An 18,099-nucleotide genomic window follows, 5' to 3' on the forward strand; every position below is an offset into this window, starting at 1 on the left:
CGTCTCAAGTTGCGGCGATCTTATCTTCTTTCGCATACCACGTATTCCTCGTTAATTTTATGAAATTAAATTACCAAATAAATATTTTAAGAAATCTAGATTTCAACGCTACACGTAAGGTTAACTGAATGCACGCCACATTAATTCACTGGTAATACAATTTGGATGTGATCCAACATATGTATTCTGACTGTATGTACATATGTATATACATACATAAGTATGCACTTCATAAGATACTTTATAACTTTTATCCACTATAAAAATAAACTTCGTTCCATATATAATATTTATAAAACATAGCCACTGTATGATTTTTAAAAGATTAATCATTCGTATTTATAAAAACATGCTATCTTGCAATTTTAAACTTAGAGATAACGTCACGCAGTATCTTAAAGATGACGATATTCTGTATATACTCAGGTTTATAAACACATAAAAAACAGCACCATGTGTTAAAAGCCGTAATGAAATTCGATTAATCATTGGAAGTTAATTCAAATGTGTATAACGATATTCTTGCCCACTTACATAAAATTCAATTTTAGATAAGACAATGTGGTTTTCTTTGTAATCGAACAAAGTTAAAAATTTACCTTATATTAATGACAATTTTATTATATATGTATATATACATATATAATAAAATTAATATATTGCTAATAATATTGCTATAGTGAGAGTTGGTACCCCAGAGTGCGATCGAATGCCGGGTGAACGGTGATTGGTCGGCAGTATTAGCGTGCCGGTAGTCTATGTACCATGCTTGGTACGATGTAGCGTGTTTTTGCTGTACTCATATACGAACAATAAAATACTTGCCCTAAAGTCGCCTATCATTTCTTCACTCCGCGATCCTCCCTTACAGAATCCGATCTAATAAAGATCTAATAAACTGACCATAAGTCACACTAAATATTTCGATGTCCATATGATCAGCTATGTATATACATACATATGTACATAAATACATACATATATGGTTAAATAAGCCCATGGCTGTGCATATCGGAAAATGCTAGATTTTGCAATACTATTCGTGATATTATTGCGAAAACAAAACATGTTTACGTACTTTAAGGTAATTTTTAGGTCATAAAAACTGAATTCACTGAGAACTGATGGATTATTTATTTATTTTATTCTAAACAGACCATTGTGGCATAACAGGAATTCCTAAAGCGCCACAATGGTCAAAAAACATAACACAAAAAAAAACAAAATAACAATTAAACACAAATCAATACACAACGAAAATAATACACTCATCAATTATACATAAAAAAAATTCATTTGAACATAAACATAAATACATCCATATATAAACATAAAAAAAGCATTTAATAATAACAGATAAAGTAAAAATATCAAATAAAAAAATATATAGCATAAGGAATGCCTTGCACCTACAGGCAGTTTTAATAAATATGTAAGAAACAACTACAAATACAAAACATCCCTGTAAGGCCCAAATGGAAGAGAGTTAATCAAAATTTCACTCATAAATCACAATCAATCATGAAAACAATGATGAGCGCAGACTACCAGATAAATGGGTTAGAGTCATTTCCGACAATTTACGCTCACTAAGGTGGAAAATATCACATTCAGTCTCGGCAGCAACGATTTCGTCACGACACGTAAGAGCAGGAGAACGAAGCGAATTAATGGGAAGTTTCTCCGAAGTTCAAGGGAATTATAACCAAGCATGCCCAAAAGGAAAGAAGTGGGGTAGAGATATGGGTAATACCCATATTCTTTCCTATATAGGAAACGAAGAAATGCTTTTTGCACTTTCTCAATCATCAGAGAGTAATTTGCTTCATGCGGATTCCACACAATCGCATTATACTCTAGCTTACTTCTCACAAGCGAATTGAAAAGCAAGCGAGAAGACAAAGGATTGGAGAATAATCTTGCATATCTCAAAACAAATCCAAGTCGACGAAAGGAATCGTCAGCGACTTTCTTGATATGGTTGTGAAAGGTGAGTTGAGGATCAAAAGTGATACCCAAATCGACCATATATTCCACACATATATTATAAATAATTACATGAAGAACAATATTCACAAGATTTATGATCAATATGAATATGATCGCTGCTAAATTAGTGACTTGCATATGTTGATTATTATAAAATTTTTGCTAGTTTTACGAAAAATTCAAAGTATTCCATCAAATTTTCTAATAAGAAAAGTCTCGTTGAATTATTCTATGGACAATGAATTACTACAAAACGCTCTGGTGTATGAATATAGTTTCGTCATATTGTGAAATCGTCGAACATGAACATAAATAGAGGCGTTATGTTGCATTTGAGAGGATTTAAAAAACCTAATTTGAATACAAAACCAGTAGTGCGTTGGTCGCAGAACAACAACAACACACCGGCAATCATCTCCACCACCGAGGCGCCAGTTTTTGGGCTATAATCACGCTAATAATGGCCAATAAAGAAGTCGGGTTCGGTAGGCAGAGAAGGTTAAAGGGGAGTGATGATTTCGAGCGTTTAATACGCGCGTTTCGGATGACTTTTACGATCGTGCACTGACCGTTTTGTTATGACAGGTTGGTGCGCCCTGGGGCGAGGTTCGTGAGGGCCGACGAGCCTCTCTATAACCACCGTATCGTAACGTAAGATGTCATTTCAAAGGAGTGAGAGGGAGAGGGACCGTCATCCCGCTCTGTATCTGCGTGCCCTCCTGGGACGAGGAGATAAATTGATGGTTGATGTCCTTGTTATTGCGAATGCGGTGATCCAAACATGGCGAGCGCGATCAATTCCTTTCGAAGTTGTTTTTGTGACGAAAGCAACAACATTAGCGTCAATGGAAAATGACGTTTTCAGAATCGCTAACTGTGGATAATGATAGGGTTGAATTTCTGCCAAATATTACACGTACAAATAATGCAAAAAATATAAGGTTTTATAATAAAACCCCAAGGCACCCGAATTTTACAAATGTTGCCAAATTTCTGCAATTATTGTCGAACAAATTGAATTTTAAATGCAGTTTTGATCCGTTTTCATTTTTTGCAGATTCATATATAATATAAGGAATAATTTTATATCGCATTACAAAATCTTGGGAGCTTTACGATCATTAATAATTTAATTTTCCTTTGGTCAATTAAAAAAAAATATTTTATTTATGAGTTTTAGATGATCATGATCGTTGTGAATAATCAGATTCGCTATTTTTACTATATTTTAAAATTTCCATATTTTTTTCAAAAATAATATTTATGATGTTCAATATAATATTCATTTGTTTATTATAAATAAACAAGTGAATAGCATAATACGCATCTTAGATCTGAGATAGATGTATGTATGTATGTATGTATGTGACTCTAGGTCGATCGTTTTGAAGTTTGCCAATCTGATTTGAATTTAATTTTAAATTTATAATAATATTATAAATTGGTGTCATCTTGAAGCAATCCCGTAATAAAACCATGGTAAATCGAATTAGAAAAAGTAAGTAAAGTAAAAAATAATATGTAGAAGATTGAGTAACATATGTACAACAATATTAAAAAAACTAAAAATGTACACAAGCAGAAAGAATATATATTAGCAAGTGCAATTTTTTACAAAATCGGCTTACATTAACATTACAGAACCGTATCGAAATCACAATATAATAATTTTAATATAACATATTCCGAAATATTATATGATAATATTTATACAATATATTCCGTCAATATTATCACAATATATTCCGAAAATATTCATATGTGCATGCGCACTTTCTTTAGTACTGGTACACTCGCCACTATGACGTCACTTCATGCGTGAATATTTCCATGTTAAGCGAAACGTATCAAGATACGTTTTGGTGACATGTACTGCTGTATAATATGAATAGATGTGTCGGTTGATGCTATTACAATACGTCACATACACATTATGGAGCATATGAATGTGTTCATATAGAATGTACTAAATATTATTTTTCGTGCTGCTGTTTACGTGGAGTTACCGGACGAATAAACGAATCTTTATAATATTTTCCAACCGCATAAATAAACGCATTTTGAACAAAGCAATAGATAATATTGGAATAGAATAGAAAGTCTTAATGCTTTTTAAATTTGTTTAAGAATAAATCAATCAACATAATGACCAGCGGTCTTTGATTTGAACCACTGTATTAGGACTAGAACATATTTCATCCGAATCGTATTTGCCCATTTTGAATATCGTTTTATATGGTCGTGGGTAGCATTTTATTTTGGAAACTAAGCATGTGCACATATAGGTTGTATATTAGGTATTTTCTTATAGACCTACATTTCGAACGTATGCATATGAACACAGGAAGACTCTAAAGTCATCATTTTCGATACACATAATCAGCATAGAAACGACTATTGCGTATATTTCGTAAATATAGGCTTTGTATAAAATACACATCCTCCTTCGACGAATCACCCTCGAATGATAACGCATATTAATATACATGTGTATCTCGCATGGTACTTTTTGCAAGGATGGCGGTCTGGCGATGGGTTTACGTATTCAAATGAAGCCACCTGGCGACTGGTCGGGTTATTTGTGTCTCTATTAAACGATAAGGCAGCCTTTTAACCGAGCGGTGATTTATTAAGTGATTTGTGTGTATGCATGTGCGATCAATAGATCGACCCGAAGGCGTAAATCACAAACCAATCGAGCTAAATCGAACAAAGTAGAAAGTGTCGTCTGCGTGTTCGTTATCATCATATACCGTATAAAATAACCAAAAAAGCTCTTACTATTTTCTTAAGATGGAATTAAAATATGCGTGGAGTTCTATAACCTTTATTTATTTTTAAAACTCATTAAAACCCCTGATGACGATGAGATGCAAACTTGAATTTTATAAAACTCTGATTTTTTGAAAAAAAAAATTTGAATTTTTTTTTTTTATTATTCTATTCGGGGCTGTAGAGTCGGAGGCGTGTATTTAGTCGTGGCTTTTTGGCTGGAGTCGCAGTTAGAGCCGTTAAAAACTCGGGTGACTACGACTCCGATTTCGCGATTAAATAACGCTCATTTTGTTTACTTATTGCATTTGATTATGAATATTGAATTAATGATAATAACTATGAGTGACTCGCCAATACCTAATGTATGCATATCTGAGACAGTGTATTTGTATTTTTCTCTTGTTTCTAAATTGAGGAAAAGCTTGATATTCAACTAATCCGCTACGCCAAATGTATATTATATACATATGTATGTATTCATAAATAAAAACTACAAAATATTAAATGCAAATAAAATGAATGAGATATTCGAAAATTATCAAAATGGGGAAAAAATTGAGGAAAATTTGAAACAAATCAAACTTGACATTTATCAATTTTTAAAACTGGAGTCAGGAGTTGGAGTAGTATTGTGAGAAATTGCGAATTTGGGAAAAAAAATTAATGATCCACAACCCTGATTCTTTTGTCATTTTCCTCATATTTACATATGTACATACATATATAATGATCATGACCTCTGTGATCCAATTAAACCGAAAAAGTTAACTCATCAAGCCCTGAGGATATACATACATATTTACACATGAATATTTCTATCAAATCTGAAATCTTCATATCACTTTCTCTTCCTTCACTCAGTACGCGGTATGCAATTCCATTCAATGGAATGTTAAGATTTTCCGTCAAATGTTCAGATCAAGTGAAGTCATAAGGAGAAACCAAATCATTATTCTAAATTCCTCTGGTTTTGATCTTACAATGATGACTTACGAGTAAGTGACTTTATCACGTATCAATTTCCAACATATGTATTACATATTTGTATACATCATACAATATTAGCCGACTTGTCATTTTGTTCTATTTACGAGTTTTTTTTATATAATTTAGTAAAGGTAGATTAAGGGTGAAATAATTAATAATTTTTGCATGTATGTATGTACATAAGTGAGATTAAAATCGTCGGTGATGATATACGTATAATATGCATATTTTGCGTCAGAACACATGTCGACGAAAATGATTATGCAAAACACATAGTATATAATGTATACAAGTAGAGATTCTTAGTTCGAATGAGTTTCATTTAATTACGTTTTTGAAAAGGCAAACGCATGGAAGAAGTCGTAAATCGGTCATTTTCGTCTTATAGAGAGCGTTGGCGTATAATTAATCAATATCGGTTTTTTGTGATAATAAAATTTTATTGACCAGTCTGTGCAGCAATTTTGTATAATAATAAATTGATTACAGGCCAAAAGCATATGTATGTACACACACACAAATATGAAATGTGTGAGCAAGAACCTTTCCGAAATTAATTAAGTTCGGCGCCTCTGCCGAATTTCAATTAAAAACACAGGAAATTGATATAATATCCAGCCAAGAAGATCATGCTTTATGACCAATGTGTTTTCACATTTTATAAGTAAACGAACATTTCTCGGATGCTTTCACGGGTATATTCATTCAGCAGGTGTGTCAAAAGTAAACGAATTATTATGCCTCTTATCCACTTAATTTTTTGCGAAAAAAATAGTATTAACTATACCTGTTCACATACATATATAGGAATATCAAAATCCTTCAATTTGGATGTAGATATTCTTATGATTTTAATTAACTCTGATGTCCGTGTCCTTTGAATCAGTGAAGGCCATTGAACTTTTTCATTGTCGACTCGATGATAATTCCGATCGCGTACCGGTCGATTGTGTTGCATATTCAAAGTATTTGAATGGCGACGATTTATAAATTTTAATTAGCGATTCCGTATCGGTATTATGTATCAAAAAAATGGTCACAGTGTTGAAAGATGTCGCGATGAGATATACATAGTCGCAAGACACCGATCATAGCGATAGACATATTTGTTTGAAGTGATTCGACGTGAAATGCATGATTAAACATTTTGAATTAATTTGCCGCGACGACATTTCCATTGAAAAATTATTTGACGTCTTCATTAAATATGGTTTCTAAATATTTATAAGCCCAAGCTAAATTTTTTATACCTTTACATTTTCACCGACGCTTATGCGGTTGTAGTAAATTGAAAATCTGAAAATAACAATTAAATTTTGGTTGCGCATGTATTGATTTCATTTAATATTTATTTGGAATGATAACAATAAACTGATTAATCTTTAAATAATGTCAATTCAATTCAAACAATATCAGTCAATTCATAGAATTTCTAACCTATTCACAATAAGATACCAAAAGAACCTGTGATGAGCTATTATTATACATATTTCACAGTCAGTTGAGGACATGCCCTTTTCACTTTGTTCCTCTACACCAGTGGCTTCCAAACTTATTACTACTAGACCTTCGTTTTGAAAAATATCTAATCTTAATGCCCCCCCCCCCCCCCTCCGTCTTCAAATTATAAAAATGTATTCTACAGCCAAAATTTTCGTTCAGGGCAAACACATTGGTCTTTCCAAACTATTTTCTTGTCCTGATATTTCTACTTCCTTGTTCCCTGTCGCTTATATGCCTACTATTTTTACTTGCATTACCGTCAGTATCTTCATTATTAGTGGATTTTCTTATTTTTTATGTTATTTTATAAAATAACTTTTCGCGCCTCCTTTGTACTATTCCGCGCCTCCCAGTTTGGAAATCGCTGCTATATAGCTCTACTCTACTAAATTCACCAGAAAGGATGGCATTCGCCGTTTCTACTAAGAATGTGGCCAAATAACTCAAAATACATAAAACGTTTCTCAAACAAGTCTATCTATAATATCTTAGATGAAGCGTAAGCCAGCATGTAAGCTGTAAAATACACACATTACATATGTATACATACTTAAGCTGATGTTTATAAGATTCATTTGTAAGGTGACATTATTATCTTTAAAGCTCAAGTAATTTAATATCACTGACTTGACATTTATACAAGTCAAAATATCTAGTTACAATAAGGAACTGCATGTTTATAAGGAATAATCAATAATCTTAGATCAACTATCGTCTAAACGAACATTAAAATTGGCAAAAACATATATCGAGAACATAAATTCTGCACAAGACATTAATCGTGAAACGTTAAACACGAATTTCACGGTTTATAATGTCGAGACGGCCCTTTTCGTACCCCGCAAAGGCAACCGTGGAAATAGATAACGGACGCGAGAGTTGTTTGTACAGAGAACCGTCTGTCTGTCTGTCTGTTTTCGCGTGCAGCTCGATGGCCGAGTAGTAAACTTAATCAAACAATTTAGACAAGATAGACCGGTTAATTTACGACCGATCGTAAAATATGATTTCGATACGACTGGCGGGCTGAGGTCCTTTTGCGATGATGAAAGTTTCATGTCTAAAAACACGTGAGACGACAATAAATTCGGAACGCTCATGCACTCGAAATATTCAGTGACTGCAGCTGAAAAATGAGCAAAATTTAACGTCAAAATCGCCCACAGTATTACAAATCATCAACGAGACAACAGATGAAATAAACACTATGAATTATTGACAGCAAAATCTATGTAGAATAAATGCATTTTCAGAATCGTATATTAATTTTGTAACTTCCAAAAATATTCGAAAAAAAATCACCTGTCTAAAAATTGACCTCTATTCCAAAGGCCCACACATCGTTACAGGTGATGATCGAAAAAAATACACATACATACATACATACATCGAATACATATTTGATGTGGAGTTAATGTCTACACTTGTATAGGTGGGTATGCGTGAGATGATTTATATCGCATTATTAATTCAATTGTGCTTTTTATTATTATATTATTTGAGTCTTCAGATAATGTTGTACGATTTGATTTATTATTATTTATAATAATTTTGTATTAACAATCAGCTCGAATGAAATATGAGGTGTTTTATTAATATCGCACATGTAGATGGATATATTGCAGTAACTCCCCACGTAAGAGTGAACGTGTACATATTTTTATTGCAAATAATTAACGACGGTTTGATATAAGACTTTCCAAGTCTAGGAGATAATAATGAAAAAAAAACACGTGCCATAAAAAATCCGAAATAGAAATGGGGTCGTGTTTTATTGAGGGTCTGGAAACCTACCCCAAACGATTTACGAAACAAAGGGCCGCGTACAGGAATTATGCGTCCGCCCTTTGTGCCATAACATCTTCTATCTATCTATCTGCTGCTGGACAGAAAAATAAACGAAAACCATTGAAAACGAACGCTCGTAGAAATTTTAATAAAATAAACCGTCGACGTAATCAATTATTTTCAATGAACATATTATATAAAATTTTCCCATATAGTTTGTTACGACATAATAATTTCGTAAAGATCAATAACAATAGCAATTGATGATAATAATATAACTTATGAAACCGTCTAATTATAAGATCGCATCAAAGCCTGTATGTATGTATGTATGTATGTACATTGTATAATAATACCAATTGTACATACATACATACATACATACAATGATGAATTTATTTAAATATACAAATATTCTGATTATTTAAACATAATAATACTCCGAGATAATAATTGGACTATAATGGTAATAATAGAACCGGGTACACATATCCATTGATGAATCGTCGATTGACGACACCTGATATTTTTTGTGGCAGGTAGGTCCTGCTGTGCCAGCTCAGTCAGAGGCTGGCCATTATGGTTTAATTTAAAAGATAGGGGAAAAGGAAGAGAAACTACGGGAGTGTACAAAAAATAAATAAAAAGCATTTATAAAACATGTATACAGATGAATTCACCCTTGCTTTATCGCACGTCTCACATTTTTGGTACCTGTGGATTCGGAAAAGCACAATCACGACGCTTTTAAAACTTCCCAAATGAGTTTATTCAATGGAGAATATTATTTTATAATACAACGTGGTGAATTCCACAACTCGAATAAGAATCTAAGTGGAAACTTTTCCTCAGATTTGAAAAAACTTGAATGTTTGTTAAAATTGGTTAGAAAATTCACTCAATGAGAAATATGTCCACAATTCAAAATGTTTACTTTGCATTTGAATCTTCCTTTGAATTGCATTTGAAACCTTAAAACATTACTTAGAATTACAACAAACTTTCATAAAAGTTACTGTAATGAGTTACTTATCCTTAATTACATACATACATATGTATATGTAGATATTTAGGTTTATATCAAAATCAAGATAAAATAAAAGAAGTTTTAGAATGAGCGTTCGATTTTTTGTGAGCAGGCAGGTAAACCAATTTTTTATTCATCCCCTTTAAAAAGGGTTGATATTTCAAACGGCTAACGGCCTTCTTACGTTCGTTATACGAGCACTCTCTCTTTATACGTTAAAAATGATTTTACGAGAGAGGCTGCCCGGTCAGACAGAGGTGCGAACCGTTCCCATGGTAATTTTTTTCCTCACGAAATATCACCACTCTTTTTACCAGATCGTCGCAACTGACATAACTGTTGACTAGAGTCGGTTTCGTCAACAGACGGTCCATTATTTGACGAGCGCAAAGGAAACCACATACAGATAAGAAAAGCAAACACTAGTATTTGAACTTTGGGACAACGACCTTACACGTTCATATGCTTGCTTAACACTCATTAAATACGCTAGTGAAAAGGGTTGTTCCCTAATATAGACATGGTCAATATTCAAAATATGTACACAGGTATAAAAGATTGATGGAAAAGTTACATCTTTCATACACCAATTCGAAAATTTCCTACTATAGATATGTACATACACGAATATCATAAGATTTAGCAAACTGGTAAATGTTTTGTAAATTAATCAAATTCCTAAATCGTAGCTATTTTTATTTATTTTTTTAATACGGAAAATGTCAAAATGATTGAGAGTGATTCGCAGCGATGCTTTGTAAGATGTTAGCTATGACATTATCTATGTATATTATATACAAGTCAAAATTCATTGAATATTCTCAATTCGGAACTCAATGAATAGTTTAAGAAACGCTGTCAAACATGAAACACATAACTTTTCCGTATTTAAAATAAACCCCGTTATGAAATATCCAATTAAGAAATATTACAGTCGCTTTCAAACGGAATATTTTACATATTTAAAGGATTGAATACCTCTGGGTCTTATATATTATAAACAAGCGTTGAATTTGTGTAGGCGTTTATAGAAGACGAAAAAACATGTTATTTGTCAAAAGAATTATTTAAATGATTATAAATACTTGAACATCTTCAAAAATCATCGCGTTCATAAATTTCGACGTCCGAATTAACATACATATGTACATACGGTAGGACTGGTAGTTTTTAAGGACCCTAGTGCTGGCTTTTAATTATAAGATAATACAATATATCGTTTTTAAGGAAAAAGAGAACGTATCATATATTTTTAAATACTATTCATTATACATTTTGAAAGGCACATAAAATAAAAACGTGTTTCTGGAATGAAAGACGATACAACGCAAGTCAAAATCCAAGAGAGATGCCAACACGCGAAACTCAACCTATGAATATGATTAAAAACATCGATAGAAAACTGGTACGTTCGTGTTTAATGTCCGCCGATATAATTTGTTCATAATATATACGCATAAAGATTAATTAACAAAAGTAGTAGTCAAGGTTAAAGGTTAATAAAAAAAATTCCCATGCGATTTAAGTACTTCGTGAAATATTTATGAATTTCAGATAGCAATTATTAAATTGATTAATTAATATTCGTAGGCACACTTATTTTGTCAAAAGATTGTTTTATTTCTTTCTTTTTTATTATTCATATTATCGGCACACGTTTATAATACGCTATGAATATTTATAAACAGACAAATGACTTACAAATTTCTATCATCGGCGACGCGTTAATCCGTGAAAAAATCATCAAAGAGTAATAATTAGCATTTGCCTGCAATCAATATTAGTTTTCAAACAGGCTTCCCATGTTATCATCATTAACGAAACATGATAAATTTTACGAGGAGCATAATTTAAAACGAATTTTCATATTCATATTTGTGCGTATAAAATTTAAACATAATTTTTTGACACATGAACAAGAGATACTATCCTCAAACACGTTACGACTAATCAATAGAATCATGTCCAACTATGTAGCTATACTTTAAACTCATGAATAACTCAAACGGAATTAATGTCGGTCCGAATCATTTGAAGTATGTAACTTCTACGAATCGTAACTTTCAGTACGTTCACAAAATACCGTGATTGAAATATGCAACGAAAGGAATTTAGCACCAGTATATACATACATAGATCGATCAGCCTTGTCAACAATTGAGATGGAATCACATCTCGCACCATTATCAGGTCACGTACGAAGTGGCTACTTTTGTAATTCAACAGACCATTCGTGCGTAACATACGCTCTACCATACTCAAACCCATGATATAGAAAAACAGCAGTAAGTATTTCTCTTGCCCAAGCGTATTAAAGTTATGGAGGCACTAGTACCGAGATATAATGGTAGATCTATAGTGGAAGAATTTTTCAGTCGATACTACCTACTATAGTGGGCGTCAACGGGTTAAAGCCGGTTGTTTTGTATGTGTGTGAGTGTGACGCAACCTAATCGTCAATTTGCGTTTGAATAAATATGAGAATTTTAAATAAAATAACGATCCGCGTGACTCATCTTAATAACTAAAATTTATCACGTCTTTTTACAGTGCGGTTGATTTATTGAATTCTAGTATTGTATTATGGTTTGTAATAAAATACGCTTATTGTGTTACGCCGTTCACTTTTCACGTTTCCCACAGTTTTCCCTAGCATGCGGAAGTTGGATAGAGATGCGTCCTGAAATTTAAATAAAATAAAATGTAAAATCAATGACACCTTCAAGTAAATGACCAATACTTTAATAATTATATTATTAAAAAGTAATGATGGTCTACACTTTTCCGATGATTTATGAATATTTTTATGTAAAAAGGTGTGGTCCATGCAGAATGGAAGAGTGGGGATAGTGGGGCGTGTCACGTTTACTCCTCCATATGTGACGCTATGAAACTTTGTTTAAATTTTCATATTTATATGTGCATATACTCACACACACACACACACATTCGTATATTTAACAAATTTCGATAATCGTTGAGTCACCGTATAATAATAAAGTATCGTTTTATTGTAATCGATCGCTTGTTGCCGTGCGACACCTACGAAACATACCAAATGCTTTTGTTCGGAACGAAATGTTGCCAGCATGATTTATCTCCACCATTCAATTTTTTTTTTACTATTCCAATAAAAAAATTGTATTTTGATAATGTAACCTCTTAAAAAAATGACGAATTTTATTTTTTTGGCCATGATTAATGACATTGAGGCGGGTCAGCTCGGTGCGTTTAATTGCAAACATAAAAAATAGTTTAACATTTTATTACAATATCACATTGTTTGCAACTATGGATTGAAACAATTGGTGCTTTTGCTCAGTTAAATGCATAGAAATCTCATACAAGTTGAACCCACCGCATAGTACAAAACCGTTATTTTATGTTTTGACATTGATTGTATGCAAATATATATGGTTTGACTTGAGCTGTTATGTCGATTTATATATTTTAGTAATAAATAAATCAGACATATTTTATATACAATTAAATCATAACTTCAATAATAAAATCGCAATAAAACGGCATGATTTCAATTCAAGCGGATGAGGCATGCCGCATGAGGAACAAGATTATATTGTTTTATACATATGATATAAGGAACATTTTGAAATTCTTCTGGGTCATTTCCGTATAGTTAAAAGTTAGTATTTATTATAATTGCATCTCACTGGTTGAAGTGAGTGCTTTTTGTATTCGGCAATCACAAAATGACTGCACATCAATTTACTAGCAACGTACATAAATGAATATAGAAGAAGATCCCTGACTAACTTTTCGTACTTACTGTACCAATATCGAAATAAATGGCGGAAAGTTATCATAACTCATTGTAAATATTTGAGTAATTCTTTGTCACTAGGAATTTCGATAACAGAAGAAATTTGAGATATCAATTTCTTCAATTCCTTTTTTATGTACATACAAATATATGAGTTTGAATTGGTTTAATTTGGAAACGAATGACAGTTACAAAACATGCAAGATTTATATAAATAACATATTTAGGATACAATCAAACATACATATATTACGCATTTTTTTCGGAATTATGAACGTCGTGATTGTGGTTTGTTGGAATTATGACAGCTGTAAATTAATTAAATTATGATTACAGAATCCGTTCTATTGTGCAACGGACTACATATAATAAACCCAAGCGAAAATTTTCCTTCCTTATTAACCACATACATACATATTATAACTTGGTATTACGGTTGATGATTGTCATGTCATATATAGTCAATTCTCTCAGATAACATCAAATATTAATTAGTATCATAGAACAATGAGCCATGGAGAGCGCGGGTGATACTCCAACTAAATTATTCGAATTCCTCATTTGCTGGATGGGTTGATTAATTCGATTCTTATTATTTAGAAAAAAATTCAATTTCTTTTCACATACATATTTTTGTCTATCATGATGATTTTTATTGTCTTGTAGTCACCTAACGGTAGGCTTGTACTGGGTGTACCGAAGAAGACGAGTAGAAGGTGGTTCTTGAATTAATTCAGATGGAAATGTATAAGTAACACATAAATCATGCAACCAAACTTGAAATCGTGGAAGTTACGACACATCTTAAGAATATTGTCGAAGCTCGCATTTATGAAATTTGAATAATTTAGTAATTTTATGATATATTTATTTATATTAGTATCACACACATCTCATTGACTAGAAAACGATTTTTTTTGTCTTTTATATTGATACATAATTTTCACCAATTTCGTATTCAAATTCATAGTTATAAAGCGACGTCTTTCCAAAAGCCATATGCATATACTTAAAATACAATCATGAAAATGTTCACTAATATTTTACTTATTTGCTAAAAGCTAAATGCTAATTAGTGTGATGGAATCTTAAAGGCGCCTCCATTGTCTGTTTAATGTAATATAATCATATATGAAGACAGCTCTTGATAGTTTTGTATAATATTTCAAAATAATGTATACATTTTTTTTTTGTAAATATATAAGATCGAAATCGCTTTATAGGTAACTTATTTTAATATATGAAAATCCGCACGAAAAAGAATAATATGCGTATTAATTTACTCATAATTCTTAACCGGAGCGTTGTTGTTGTTGTTATACATAACCGGTTATTGTTATGCGGTGAATGTTAAACCGATCAGGTGAAATTTTTCGTGTTAGCCTAAAAAAATTCTTAAAGCGCCCATACACGATAGCTCCATTAACTGTTCAAAGAGATCTCACTCGTTAAAATGTGCGTACGCGTCCATAAATTATAATTGTGTACGTGTAAAATGTTGTTCCGAGTGGATACGGTTATTTTTCTTTTCGAACGACGACTCCCAAATATTTTGACAAGAGCAAATTTCGACGCACTTGACCACAAATCGTATACTAAACTGATAAATTACACATCACTCAACGCATTTACAAGTGTATACATACAATATACACTCGAGTGATTAATTCGGGGAAATAACTCAAACAATAATTTCTAAACACTTACATGTAAGACGTTGGAATTGATTATAGAAATGGAATATCTAACTAGTGCACTGAATTAAATCACGAAATATGTGCCTGTACATGTGCCACGAAATTATAAAGAATACAGAACTCATAACTTGAACAAAGAAAAAAAATCATAGGACTGTTATTATGCTATCAGCTTATATTATGTAACAAACACGAAGTCACATGAATAGTATTATAATAAGATAGAACAAATTGCTCAAACAGGTAAATAATTTGGAAGAAAATCCAGATTGGTGAATCCAGATTTGAATGGAAATCCAGAGTCTGAAAAGGAATGAGATGAGTTTGAATGAATTATTATCTTCACATACTTTACCAGTTGCATTTAAAACTTGAATGATATCTTTCCAAATATCGCTGAACTTATACATATCTTGTATCTGGCCTAGCGTGACGAGGATATGCCTCTTCCTCTTTCTCTTTTCACGCTATCGACAACGAAAAGTTGTTTTCCTTATTGCACCACAATATTTATTTGAGAAACACTTTTAATGACGCATTCTACAGAATAGGATAGGATGTTCGCATATTGTATTATATTAAAAAGTCGACCATATATTTTATACTACACACTACATAAGTGAAACTTCCTGACACAAAATATGCATACATATCTACATGCATACATACCAGATAAGAAACAGTTTAGGTTAAAATGAAATGTTAAAATAAAATAAGCCTGACATCGAGAACAACACCCAAATAAGTGGACTCGTTGACAAATTTGATCTTACAGTCTCTGAGTTTGATATTAACACTTTATTAGCAAGCACTTGGACGTAGAGGGCGAGAAAGAAAGTTTGTTAATTATGGCCCAATCGTCTAGAAGATGAAGTGCCGCAGTAGCTCTACATTCCAGCTCAACACGGGACTTTGCGTTAACAGCACGATGTCATCAGCGTACGCAACCAACCTGCAACCCTTCGACAAAATTAATTTTAAAGAGGTCATGGACGAGAATGTTCCAAAGGATAGGTCCCAAAACGGAGCCCTGTGGACATCCAATAGAGAGATCCCTGAAACCAACCTGTCCTCCGAGTTCGAAAACCAATTTGCTATCCGACAAGTAACTCTGCAGTAAGCATAGTAAATTCGGATGCAGTCCCAGCAACTTGACCAATAGCATGGGCCACCAGGCATTATCAAACGCTCCAGCAACGTCCAACAAAACAACAACTACATACTTGGATGGAGAGTCCGAAGACTCCCTCAAGACACAGCAAATTGTATCAACAGTAGACTTGCCGGATCTAAATCCAAATTGGCCACCGGATAAAACAGAGCTATCGTCAAGGAAACTACTGAGTTGACTCGAAATGAGCCTCTCTAGGACCTTCCCAAGAATAGGCAACAAACTGATTGGGCGATAAGCCTTAGGGTCACTAGCCAGTCTATCAGTATTACGCTTTTTAATGACAATCAATTTTCCAACCTTCCAGCAACTAGGGAAGGTTCCAAATTTAAAACAATTCATATAAACACTGAGAAGTTCAAAATTACCCACCGACCAAATAGCTATGGCAATATCTCCGCCTATCATATCAACTCCAGGAGCCTTACCCCGACCCAGGTTATTAAAAATCGCATTAACTTCCTCCGAAGTCGGAAGGTCTTCATAGCAACTAAGTTCAGTAACATAAGAAGCAATATTACGGATAAGAACGTGAGCAGGTAGATCATTGTCAAAGCGATCAACAGGGATAAGTGCATTCACAAGATTATTAACCACTACACTACTAGATAAAGCAAGGTGGCTATCAAGAGGACTACGAACTCCACACATAATAAAAGCGGGGTCACTAGTGATGGCCTTATACGCTGGTCCCCAAGGTCCCGACCCTGCTTGCGAGCTGACACAATTTTCCCAAGACTTTTTTTTTGGATACCAAAATTTGACGCTTAAAAAGTGCAGAAGCTCTTCTAACCTCGATACCAAGGGGTATTAACAAATCTGGACCAACACCACGACGCTTAGCCGAGCGTAATTTACGTATAGCCCTTTTGACTAAGGATTTAAGGGATACAAGGTAGTCATTCCACCAAGGAGTAGAGCGCCCTACACAAACACAATGTGATCCAGACAGGTGGTATTGATATACATATATTGTCGCATTCACTCAATATATATATCGAAGAAAGGAACGGCAACAAAATTAAGGTTTCGGGTGTACAGCCCTCTTAAGGGCGAAAACACACAACGATGAACGGCACACCGTGTACATGGCTCCTCGCTGTGGGTGGTTTCTTACATTTCTTCAAATATGGGATACACCGTTATCCATCACTGTCAAGCAAAGATAAATACGTACAAGCATACAATTTGACCGAAAGGGTCCAGAGGATCATTGTGGGCATTGAATGCCCGGCACGGCACTGAATGGCACAAATCATTTTTTTCGCATGTTTAAAAGTTTCTTTAAAAAAAAACAACGTGCCACATTCACCGCTGTGTGATTTCGCCCTAATACTGTAGCATCTTAGCGTTCAATGTCCAAGTTTCACATCCACACGCA

The 18,099-nt window shown here is 33.2% G+C and overlaps 1 long non-coding RNA gene across 1 annotated transcript in view; it reads right to left on the reverse strand.

Moving 5' to 3' along the window:
• The window catches only part of LOC143915625 (uncharacterized), a 164,018-nt gene that overhangs the window by 42,591 nt on the left and 103,328 nt on the right, over positions 1–18,099 (reverse strand). The gene's annotated exons all lie outside the window — the stretch shown is intronic.

This window comes from Arctopsyche grandis, chromosome 8, assembly GCF_051622035.1.
Source record: "Arctopsyche grandis isolate Sample6627 chromosome 8, ASM5162203v2, whole genome shotgun sequence".
Lineage (NCBI taxonomy): Eukaryota > Metazoa > Arthropoda > Insecta > Trichoptera > Hydropsychidae > Arctopsyche > Arctopsyche grandis.